The sequence below is a fragment of the Physeter macrocephalus genome, chromosome 6, assembly GCF_002837175.3.
Source record: "Physeter macrocephalus isolate SW-GA chromosome 6, ASM283717v5, whole genome shotgun sequence".
Taxonomy (NCBI): Eukaryota; Metazoa; Chordata; class Mammalia; order Artiodactyla; family Physeteridae; genus Physeter; species Physeter macrocephalus.
The window spans coordinates 5,861,423-5,874,258 of record NC_041219.1 but is presented as its reverse complement, the minus strand read 5'-3'; the positions used below and the strand labels follow the sequence as shown (position 1 = coordinate 5,874,258).

At 34.9% G+C, this 12,836-nt stretch overlaps 1 protein-coding gene across 9 annotated transcripts in view; it reads right to left on the bottom strand.

The window, feature by feature from the left end:
- FRS2 (fibroblast growth factor receptor substrate 2) overlaps positions 1-12,836 on the bottom strand; it is a 119,833-nt gene that overhangs the window by 68,146 nt on the left and 38,851 nt on the right. For 7 of the 9 annotated variants that reach the window (XM_055085197.1, XM_055085196.1, XM_055085195.1 and 4 more), the window contains 2 exons: positions 4,900-4,990; positions 3,962-4,004 (listed from right to left, as the gene is read on the bottom strand). The gene's annotated coding sequence lies outside the window, so the exon portion shown is untranslated. Of the gene's footprint in view, positions 1-828; positions 934-3,961; positions 4,005-4,899; positions 4,991-12,836 lie in introns of all 9 variants that reach the window. The other 2 variants (XM_007113541.4, XM_028490368.2) reach the window with 2 other exon arrangements.

The window sequence follows — 12,836 nt, the reverse complement described above, 5'->3', positions numbered from 1 at the left end:
CGGGAGAGGCCACAGCAGAGGGAGGCCCGCATACCACAAAAAAAAAAAAAAAAAAAAAAAAAAAAAACTATCCTTGTAATTACATCTTTTATATAGAGCAAAATATCCATTGATAGGGTGGCAGTGTAGATTAGTAAAAAGAATCTAAAGCTAATTCGGCTACTGGTTTCCTCATTTGTAAAATGATAATACTATCTGTCCTACTTACGGCATGTGTTAACATAACAAAGCAAAAATCATGAAATTATTATGCCATACGAAATACTCAAAAATTTAAGAAATCAGAGAAAGGGACTATGTTACCTGAATTGTTATTTTTAAAAAGAGTGGGGAGTATTCATGCATGGGATACCAAATCAATATCAAGAGGGCCCAGTCTTCCCGCCAATGATTTTACAAATACTTAAGTGTTGACATGTAAATAACTACTTCTTTCAAAACGCCTCAACACTGGCTTTTAGCAAATGTGAATTCCCTTACCCTTTTCCATTCGACTACTACTGACTCAGTTCCACATTTCCACCTGGACTCCAGAACTAAGTGCCCCTAAGATCCTCCTTCCACAAAAAGAAACTGCTCCCAGAAGGTATCTTGTTAGCTTTTTCGACCTGATAGAAGTCCCTCCCTGATCTGATCAGTGTTGTCATTATCCTCCTTAATGTAATGTCAGGGCCCACTTTATCTTCTCCTAGGAGTTTTCCCCTCTCCCCTCTTCTCGACTACAAGGCATATCATCACCACAGACTTGGAGATTCTAAAGTTCCTACTTTCTGACAATTTCTAGTTAGGGGATCCAAGAGAAGTTACTTCTGCTGATGCTGTGCTTACCATAGATGAAATTGTCTTTCTGCATCCCAAATTTAGAATCTTGCATTTGTACTGTTCTTACTCTGTGTTAGATTCAGTGATGGAAATTCACAGAACATGATTCTGCTTCAGTGAAGTAATAGAAAGAAATAAGATGAACGTTCATATATGATTTAATGGAGAAATTAACAAGCAATAGATAATGGGGAGGTTCTATAACATTACTGGTATTATCTTTCAACCATAAGGCTTTTTACCGGCTAACACTGAGACCTAAGCATTTTAATATACTGTTTCTAGACAAAAAATATACATTTTTGTTAGGCCCTACAGTTTTTTTGACTGTTCTAACAGACTCCTAGATAGACAGCCTTCTAAACAGATGTTTATATTTTCTCTAATCTTCCACAGGATCTAATTCGCATTCTTCAACTTCAATTCTAATATAAAGAAATAAGCACTAATTGACCTTTTCTTAAGTGCTCATTTTATGTGCCTTACACATTTAAGAAATTTTACATTTAATAGCTTCATTTTAATAAACAACCTGGAATACAATGTACCAGTTGGACAAAACAAATTAGAAGAACACTCAGCAACATGGCCAGATCTTAGAAAAAAATAAGACAGAGGAGGGTGGAGGGGACTATAAGAATTAGATTAAGACCTAATGTATAATTAAAAGACAGGCACATAAAATAATAAAACCTTTTATAAGATATACAAAACGATACACACCAAACACATTTAAAGGTCATTTGTATAGGGACTAGTTATAAAAGAAAACGGAAGAACAGTCCTTTAACGAACCAGTGATAAATGGGTATGACACAAACTGAGGAATATCATTAACTCAATACTCCTGTACTTGAGGTTAAAAACTGGTACTTCAATATTGGAGAAGATAATCATGTGACTGTTTAGATACCTGGCCTTTCTCCCGTCTATGGAATTCTTACTGCTTTATTTAAATCCATGGTTGTCTGTGGGTCCTTATTATCACCCTGACACTTCAGGCCATGTTCCCATTTGATTATAGTAGTATTTTGTAAGGATTACTTTTTCTTCAACTCTCAGCTTGATACTTTTCTTTTTAAATGGCATTCCAAAACAAGGTACAATTGCTAGTATAAAAAGATGCAAATTTTTGTGCATTTTAAATTCTGCATGCATCCAAATTACATTGTGTCTCATAAGCAGCAACATGTTTTGAGATACAATTTTGGACTAGTTAACATGCAATTCTCTGTATTTCTTTACTCTTTTGTCTTTGAACTGTCAATAGTGGATACCAGAAGTTAAACCTGTATTACACAACTATGGTAGGGTTAAGGGGGAATTCCCCCGGCTTAGCAACAGTGGAGAGCTAGAGCTGTTAACACCCCTCAGTCCAAAGGGTAAAGGGAAGTGTGGCTACTAGGACCTAGGAGAGTAGTGGCAGGAGAGGGCCTCTTGACAGAGGCAAAAACAACAACAACCAACTGGTACTTCAGACAAAGCCATCCTCTTTCATAATAAACAAAGTTGCCCAAAATTTTAAACAGTAATTTTTTAAACTGTGATAAAATATACATAACATAAAATTTACCATTTCAACCATTTTTAAGCGTAGGGTTAACAATAATTTAAGTTGTCATTGTCCCTTTAATACCTTTAACTGTGTAGCAGGGTAATACTATATAAAGGTGAATAATCTTTTTTAGATTATTTTCTACTCTAAAAAAATTATGAAAGCACCTGGTATGTACAAAAATATATATTTACTGAACAGGTACAGGGGAACCCTAAGGGTACAGACAATATAATTCATCATCATTGTATCATACATTGTACTGATGTCTGAGATTTACATTTTATTTGCCAAAAGAACAGTGACAAAGATGTAACAGATCAAGTTCACTAAGATTAAATTTTTTGAAGTTTTTGTTTTTACTTTAAGCATTGTGGTCCAGGAAAAGAAGGATCTGGATTTCTCCTGAAGTAATGCCTTTGAGTAGTGCCCTGGAAGATCAGATCGTGCTATACATAGGTTCTAGGATCCCCTCTCTTAACCCACTGTTAAGTAGAAGAAAAAAATAGGGCAAAAGAGTTTCACAAGAAACATGTAAATGAAAACTTGGCAATTTGCTCTCCCTTCCTCCTTATCAGCTAGTGGGTCCCCTTTATTTTAACGCTTTATTTTCAGTTATCAGGATAAAAACTGACTTGATTAACTAAATCTGTGGCACTTTCAAAAGCAGGTGGAAAAATTGTGTTTGAGGGTGAATGTTACCCTCAGGACATAGGATACTGAAAAAGGAGAAAAAATGAGAAAGTTATTGATCTGAATAATTCACTTTATAAGCATTTCCAGTTGACAGATTGAATTACTCTGAAAGGACCACTACTACCTATGCCAAAAGTTCCTGAGAAAACTTAACCAAAGTAAGTTCTTAATGCTGCCAAGCAATTGATTTTAAGTATCTGGCATACGGTAGGCACACTGATAAGGAAATTTTACTATCTACTCACTTGAACATTTCATCCTTCAGAAGTCTAAAGAGAATAATAATGTACATCAATGATGACTTAAAATCCATTGTCAAGGTGATCATTCAGTATTTTTTTCTTTAATACTAGCTGTTACTCAATCTTTTATTATCTAGCTGGTAGGAAGCATTCCACTTTTTAAACTAAATATAGGAGTTACACAATTTCCATAGGTGGAAGCATTGCTAAATAATCTCCTTTAACTTAAAGCCTCTAAGAGAGCTTCTATGAACCCACTACTCCCTAATGTCACTTAGCTAGTACTATCCATTGAAGCAAAAGGTAAATGGGCCCCAATGAAAGAAAAGAACTTTTTTCTCAAAATGGACAAACCCACTCCTAAGGATGTTAGGAATAAGCTGTGACTATGAAAAGCAGTATTTGAGTTTCAAGGTGACTACTTTAATCACACCCTTTTAATCCTAACTTCAAATAAGATGACTTGTGTCTTGCTAGCAAATTCTAAGGTAGCAAAGGAATAGCTAACAAATTTGTGAGAATCTTGTAATAATCCAGAAAAGATATGAAATAAGTATGGGAAAAGGATAAAAAGAAAAAAAAAGCCAGAGCAATTAAGCCTATATTCAACCATATTTGTTTTATTACTATATTAACAATGTCTTACCTTGTGGAATTCTCTTCTGAGAAAAACAGATACAATTTTGTCCCTAAAAAAATTTCAGGTAGAAAAGTTGAAATGTTAGTTTCAAACAGAAAGTCTTTTGAAAATGAAAAGTTACAAAATGCTAGCATAGTACATTTAGATTATTATGACATTTGGTATCAACAAAGCTTAAGAAATATTAAGTCTCAAATAATAAAAGTATGTTATTATCTTCATTAAAATATTATAAAATTTATTATTGTATTATAAAAATACTCTACTATCAAATCATTTTTGCTAAGTACATAATAATGAGTGGCACATTTTCATATTCTAAGACATTAGTACTTAACTGGGTTTTACTCTTGCCAAGATTTGATATTCTGAAGGGTACCTTTTTTTTTTTTTTTTTTTAGCTATTCTACATGTCATAAAAGTCATCCCTTTAACGAGTAAAATTCAGTTACACAACCATCACCACCACCTAATTCTAGAACATTTTCATCACTCCAATAAGAAACACTGTTCTGAAGGGTATTTTTATTCCCAGGAAGAAACATCTTAACAAATTTAATTTTAAAAGATATACAAGAAGCATACTCTTCACAACACTATGATCATAATTTGTTTTTTTTTTAATGTGTAGAACAACGACCAGGAGGGAAAACAAATATCCAAAAATTATAAGAGTGGCTGTATTTGGAGAGAGTTATTATTGTGACTTTTTCATATATTTCCTCAAAACTAAAATTTTATAATATTAACTTTATAGTTCTTAAAAAAGTAAAGCAAAGACATACATTTTCTAGAGATATATGCTAGAATTTGTTCCACAACCCAAAGAAAAAACAGAAATACAAGTTGACACTTTTTTAAAAGTCCACTATATTTTTTATTAAATGTTTTTCAAAGTAGATAAAGTAAGTATAAAGTTAAAAAAAAAATTTGGCCACACTTACTAATCTGGTTGAAAAGCCACAGCTGCATCTTATGACAAATTGACTGTTTCATTACTTTGGCATCTGGGCATCTACTTCTTAATGGTCATTTCTGAAATAAAGATGTAATTAAGAACATATTATAACAAAAATGTAAAATCTTTAAGAACAATTATCTAAATATTAGTGACTAGAGGGAACTATCAAAGCAGTTCTTAAGCAACCTTCTAATAAAAAACATTAACTGGACTGAGAATGAGGTGGGAGGAACCAGAATTATACAGTTATGCTACACCTACTCAGTATAAAAATCTACAACCGCTTCAGTCCTCAATCCCTTTCACCCATCAGACCCTTGCAATTCCTAAGGATGCTACTTACAGACCGGAAAAAGAGGAAAGGAAGACGTAGAAAAGGAACCCTAAAATTGCAAATTTGGCTTTTTGTTTTTGTTTTTTGTTTTTTTTGGCCGCACCGTGCAGCTTTCGGGATCTTAGTTCCCCAACCAGGGATGGAACCCAGGCCCAGGTAGTGAAAGCGCCGAGTCCTAACCACTGGACTGACAGGGAATTCCCTAAAATTCCACATTTGAAAACAGTAAGTTAATTGCTTATTTATTATGCTTGGCTGTTTCTCCCTCACATCTATAAGAAATCTAAGCTCTGAAGGAGATTTTTTTCTGTCTTATTTGCTGGTATCTCTCGAGCACCTAAGACAATGACTGCCATGCCATAAGTGCTCAGTAAATATTCATCGAAAGAATGAATAACTTTATGAATGATTTAATGTTAATTGATGAAATACTTAACCTGACAGTATGTCAAAATGGCAGTCTCAAAATGCCATTTCTTCCACACATACACCATTAATGTTAATGCCAACTACATCATCAGTATTGTTTCTTTTCGCCAACAAACAAAGCCCATAATTAAAAGACAATTCAAGACATGGTCCCCAAACTTCAAGGAACAGAATAAAGGCATCTATCATTTTGTAATTTTATTAGTGCAACCTCTGGGAAAGACTCCTAGAAGGGGAATTGCTGGACGTGTGATCTTCCTAAATATTGCCAAATAGTGTGGGTGAGGGTCTTTTTCTTTTGCAAACATGTATGTTCTTTGAGGAGACAGCTAGGAATATAAGAAAAAATCTTTTATAAGGAGTGAAAAGTTGACTGATCTCAAGAATAACCCTCAAGGAACCCAGGGGTACTCCCTACTTCCCATCCTGTAGCTGAATTAATATTCCACAAAATGCTGCTCTTTTAGTAAAAAAAAAAAAAATGGGGGAATACAAATATTATTACAGAATTGCTTTTCTTCCTTTCAACAAGCGGTAGAAGAATAAACCAAAATCATTTTTAAATGGTTGTCTACAGAGAAAAGAGAAAGCAAGTTGGAAAGGACAGGCAAGTTAGACTCCTCAGAATATATCTTGTTTCATAGTTTTTACTTTGAAGACATGTTTTAAAGTCAAATGAACATCAAACGATAATGACATTTTGAACATCAAAATGATGACTACCATTGACTCAAACATTAAATGTATTTTTTAAAAAATCCATCGTCTTTGGTAGTCACTAGAGCAAGAACTAATTATCCTGAAAATTGATAATGGAAAAGAATCAAGTATTTATCCTGCCTTTCTTACATGAAAGGTACCCCAGAGTAACCAGGCAGTCAGTAAGTGAAAGCCGTCTTTTATAGGATTCCAAAAAATAAATGTAGAAGGAATGACAGAATTAGAGAATACCCATTTTGTAATAGTTAATAAAATAATAAATCTAAAAATTGATCAATGGTTGCTAAAACCATTAGATAAAAGGTTGATGGGAAACTTTATAATGGATAAATCAGGCTACAAAACCTGAACCCAGTGATTAACCTTAACATCATTAAAAAGGGATCAACCAGACTTTATGTGCAGAAGTATTCATCACTATTCATTAGGTATTTATCCTGGGAGCTCCAATTTCAAAAGATATCCATAATATGACCACTTTTACCACCTCTACTCTTATGATGGTCCAAGCCACCTTATTTCTCATCTGCATTACTGTAATAGTTCTCCATCTGATCTCCTAGCTTCTTCCCTTGCTCACCTCAACAAATCAGTTAGATTAGTCCTTTTCAAAAGAAAATCAGGGGCTTCCCTGGTGGCGCAGTGGTTGAGAGTCCGCCTGCCGATGCATGGGACACGGGTTCGTGCCCGGGTCTGGGAAAATCCCACATGCCGCAGAGCGGCTGGGCCCGTGAGCCATGGCCGCTGAGCCTGCGCGTCCGGAGGCTGTGCTCCGAAACGGGAGAGGCCACAACAGTGAGAGGCCCGCGTACCGCAAAAAAAAAAAAAAAAAAAAAAAAGAAAATCAGATCATGTCCTTCTTCTGCTCAAACCCTCTAATTGAGTCCATCTCACCAGTTTCAAAGCCAAAATCCTTATAAGGACCATGATCTGATTTTCCCTTCCCCAACTCTCTAACCTTATCTCCTACCACTCTCCCTCTTGTTCACTCCATTTTAGGCACATTGGCCTCTTTCCTTAAACACATCAAGCATGTTCTCATTTCAGTGCCTCAGGACTTGTACTAATTCCTCCTTTACTTCCTTTAGGACTTGGTTTTTTAAAGTTACCTAATTAAAGAGATACACCCTGGTACCCCAGGCAAGCCCAAAATATCTGCCTCAGATTTCCTCATCTGGCAGAGAACATGTAAGGAGAAGTCAGTCATAAATTTTGGAGATGCTAATCATTTGAAACACAAATGTAATCAATTTTCATATCTTTGTATCTAAACATCTATGAAGTTATACTGTCCCTTTTAAAAGATTCTTATGGTCCAAACTTCGAAGAATTAATGAAGATATAGCTACCATAGTGTGTGTGGCTTTTTTTTTTCAGTTTTTGTTTTGTTTTTAAATCATCTGTATCATAACCCTAGAAAGAAGTGGTGAAAGATTTGAATTATATGAGTCCCATTAAAAAACAACTAGCAAAATAAATGGCATTCCCTTTCCTCCCACTCCTTTAGGGATTTGTTTGAGATTACATTATAAAATTCCAAGTAATCTCAGGAAAAGTTTAACCACTTCCACATTTATCTGTTACCTTTTAGGCACCATGACCACCAGAAAGAATCAAAAGAACTCACTAACTCTAACATGACTAGACTAGCTATGACATGGTAGGGATGTTTGAACTTAATTATTTTTCTTTAAATAAACAAACTCCTCCTGGGCTAAGGCCTACGCTGCCTTTTAAACATCCTGCATGTGGTGGCCAAGCTACAGGGTCTTAAGAGAAATAGCCAGGGGACAGAGAAAACAGCAAGTATGACTCAGTGATCATATTTAATAGTCTCTGAAGACCAAAACAAAGATACCAGTTCTGGCAAGAGTTCTCTAGAATTGCCCCAAAACTGACTTAGCCACATACCTTTCATCTGAACAATCTATTTTCACTTAGTTTAAGGCTCACAAAGCATTTGTTATGTGCCTATCAGACCTTACGTACAAAAATAAACCAAAAGTATTATGAAAACAATCAGCTGGGGTTCTAAGAGTTGGATGATGAATCTAATGTTAAAATCTGCTTTTGCGGGGAGGGACGTGAAGAGAACTCTTGAATATTGTTGTGCAGAAATGCCCCCATTCATCTGGAAATCAGACTTTCAGCAAGTTCAACCACTTGAAAAAAGGCTAGTGATATTAAAGCAACCTTCTACTGAGCAACTTCTGTGTGCCAGAAATTTACATTAGCTTGCTTAATTCTCAGAGCTTCCCTATGGGAAAGGTATTAACAAAACAGAGTGGTTAAATAACTTGTCCAAACCAGAAAGAGACGGCTCCAAAATGCAAAATCTCAGTCTTTCTTTTTCACTGTTATAATCTGCAGTAAACTGGAATAAAACTATTAGTCACAAATACCACATTTGCCCCATAGGAGTAACATGTAAATCCAGGCTGCTCATTTGAGAAATTTGTTCCATTCTTCCACAGCTGTTTTAAATAAGAGGACAAAAGAGGAAGGTTCACTGTTGTACATTAATAAGAAACATGTAGCATTAGGGATGAATCAGAAGAATATGGTACATTTAGCTCTATGGGAACTGAGTAAGAGTAAGTGAGGCACAGCATAGCTCACTAATTAGTATTCATTCATAATGATTAACCTGAATCAACTCTAAGTGACTGATGGCTATTCCATATGCGCTGAGAAGTCAGGGAAGAAATGTTAAGATTTAATACAGTGGGTAACACAGATATTTACCAAAATAGTTTCTGTAGTTTTCTGGATGTCTGAAATACTTCTCTTTCTCTCCTGATGTATAGATATATACATACACATACATACATTAAAGTTTTTCATTAACTTCTTAAAATTTACAATAAAATTATTAGTTATAATTCCTAATTTTCCTTTTCCAGAAAATTCTCTCATGTAGAACACCTTAGTTCCTGACACTATGAGATAACACTTATTGGCTTCAGTTCTTTACCCAAAACAGAATCTGATTTTTTAACATGTCATTAATCAGAAAATATTCTGTAGGAATATTTTCTTTCTAAACTGTACATTTAATTTGTTACTAGATGCACCCACTGCTTATCATGCAATGAAAGTAACATACCTATTCTAAAATAAAAAATCAAGGTGACTACTTAACTATCAAGACGCTTTACCCTGGGACTTCCTTGGTGGTCTAGTGGGTAAGACTCTGTGCTCCCAATGCAGGGGGCCCGGATTCGATCGCTGGTCGGGGAACTGGATCCCGCATGCATGCCACAACTACGTGTCCATATGTTGCAACTAAAGATCCCACATGCCGCAACTAAAGATCCCCCATGCCACAATGAAGATCCCGCGTGCCACAACTAAGACCCGGCACAGCCTAAATAAAAATTTTTTTTTTCTTTTTAAGACACATTACCCAGGAACTGTGGCCTTACTATACTAATGTCCTCAGTTATTTGGAGAAAGTGAAGACTGCTTGCAACAAATTATCCCTATTGACTAAAAGACACGCCATTTAAATAATTTACTGCTTTACACAGAGCAGAGACTCAACAGATTCATGATTAAAAGTTCCCCAAAGACCTAAATACATTATGCTAGTCTTCTAAATACTTGATTATGTCCTGGGAATTTTCAGCATAAATTAACACACAAAAAAAACCTCCCTCACAAACTCAAATCATTGCACTAATGGTTAAGAATGATGAAGGAAAGGGGAGGGAAGGTAAGGACACACTCTTCCAGGATACCAATTATAAATAATACAACTTTCACCTATGGTGTTTGCTGTTTTGTTTTGCATTTTAACAAAATGGAAGTACAGAGCATATGGAGTATGTACTGTTTCTTGAAACTTTATCATACACACCTCCTCTCCCTATCATTAGTGTTTGTCTCTCTCTCTCCTTCCCTTCCTTCCTCTTGCACACAATATGAATAACTGTTACTTTTTCAAACTTTTGTTTTATATACAAACATGCTACTCACATTCTGGCTATGACAATAAAATATATTTCTTAGTTTAAAAAAAAAAAAGACCTCAACATATGAGTCTATGTAGAACATTAAGGTAAATATCTCCTGGGTTAGTTTTCTTCTATGTGTTCAACATTATACATAATGAAGAGATATATACAAATAAATATCACAGAGCCTGTGGCTTTACTATTTTTCATGAATTTTAATACCACACACAATAAAATATTCACTATGGAGAGGAACTTGGTATTAAAGCAGATTTACTTTGACTCTATTCCAGGGGGTTGAGTTACTTGAATACCAAACGACTTCAGTATTTGATAGTCTCTTCTTGAAGATGCTGTAATATGTATGTGCCCCACAAACTGTTACCCAACTGCATTAACTTCCTCAAAAGTGGAAACAACTTTTATAAAGCTCACTTCAGCCCTTTTATTTTCTAGGGGATAACCAATAACTTCAAAAATAGAAGTCAACCTAGAAGAGTTACAATTTTTTTCCTAAATTCCTCCTTTATCTGCTAGGACGAAAATACTATCTTCATTCTTTAGTAGTTCTGGTAGACTTTAAATATTTTTCAGCAATGTAACAGATACAATTTTTCACCACACTCAAACTCTAATTTCTCATGGTAAGCACTGCACAAAGAACAATGAAAGAAAGAATGACCAATGCCTTCAAACTGGAAATCAGTTTCCAGCAAAATGAAAAGTAGAATTCATGTCTCATGAAAGACTCTTTAATAAATCCATATCACAAAGCAATCAATATAAGCTATACCTGTTTTCTCTGAACTACAGCTATGAAATATTGTTTCTCCTAAAATTCACAAAACTTTCAGTTATGGCCATCAGATAATTCAAAGGAATTCAGTGGCCCTCTATAACTTGGTCCTCCTTCATTATACATAAAGAATTTGCCTAATATTCTATATTTAAATTGCATGTAGAAAGAAAAAATGGTAAGAAGGAGGGTGAGAAAGAAAACCTCATAAATTGGCCATATTAGAAATAACAGAACAGATTTTGAGACTGGGGAAAAAAAACTGAAATCATTTTATATTTTATAGGTGAAGAAACTTGAAGAAGCATATGAGCAAGGAAAGAACTGAAGTTCATATTATAAATGGTATTTTACCCTAGAATTACCAATTCCAACAGATCTAAAATAGGTATTTTAGCTTAATACATACATAGCATATGTAATCAGAAGACATCGCAATGTTGAAGAGTTTAAGTGAATGCATGAATTCTGAGTACAGTATATAAATTAAGGGAAATTAGAAATGGTCTATGTATCCTTTAGTGATGACAGAATTCCAGTAAGTAATCTGATTCCTTGGTGCAGCTTTTTAGGACAGTCTGTGCCGGATGGATCACTGCTCTGGCCCAGTATGGCATTTCTTACTTAGATGACTAATTAAATGCACCATTAGCTCATGTTCATAAAGATAAGAAATTGTATATATGCCAATATCCTGTTTTCAACCTGGTAGCTTAATAAAAGGACTACTGCCCATTTGAGGATTGCTGGTCCACTAAACCAGTTCATAAAAGAGGAATAAATCTCAACGTTAAGTAGTGGAATAGCAGAGTATATATATAACATCAACTGCATTTATACAAAAACCCATTGTAAACAGCCTGCACTGGACCAAAAACAAAAAAATTCACAGAGAAATCAGAGTTCTCAAATTTAAATTTATATTCTAGGAAAGATCAGATTGGGATAAGGACAAAAAGCATAGTATATTCAATATTAAAAATGTAATACTTAAAGAGAATAAAAATCACTTTCAACTTCATGGACATTTACCTTACATTAAGTATTTCTCTATCACCCGGCTCACATTTAGACTGTTTACAACAGTATGTGTGTGGAAGGGCATCTGATCTACTCAATTTCGCAAAAATTACAGCCTCCCATTTAGTCCCAAAGGTACAAGTGAACAAAATAACATTATTATAAAGTGCTGTTTTGATAGCAAAGAAAAATCTGCAGAACAGACGGACTCGTACTAAAGGAATAATTAACAAGAGCTGTGGTTCATGAAGAAATACTCTAGCTTGCGTGACATCATGGTAACTATGAGAGTTTGCCTTTATGATTTTCCCCCCAAACCAAGTTGGATATGTCCCAAGTTAAATAACAGCTCCTGTTTCACTCCTAGATATCACTTTTTTTAGCTTTAAAATAGAAGTACATAAGTCAATTTAAAATGCAAACTGGTATAAAGGCTTAAAACTTAAAACTTTAAAGAAAGCACTGATTCTAACTTTAAAAAAAGGCCTTAATGACTTTCCTAAAGCAGAGGAGGAGTTTCGTTTTTCAACCTACCAATGCAAATAAAAAAAAAAAAAAAAAAAGGCTATAAAAGGGGCTTCCCCGGTGGCACAGTGGTTGCGCGTCCGCCTGCCGATGCAGGGGAACCGGGTTCGCGCCCCGGTCTGGGAGGATCCCACATGCCG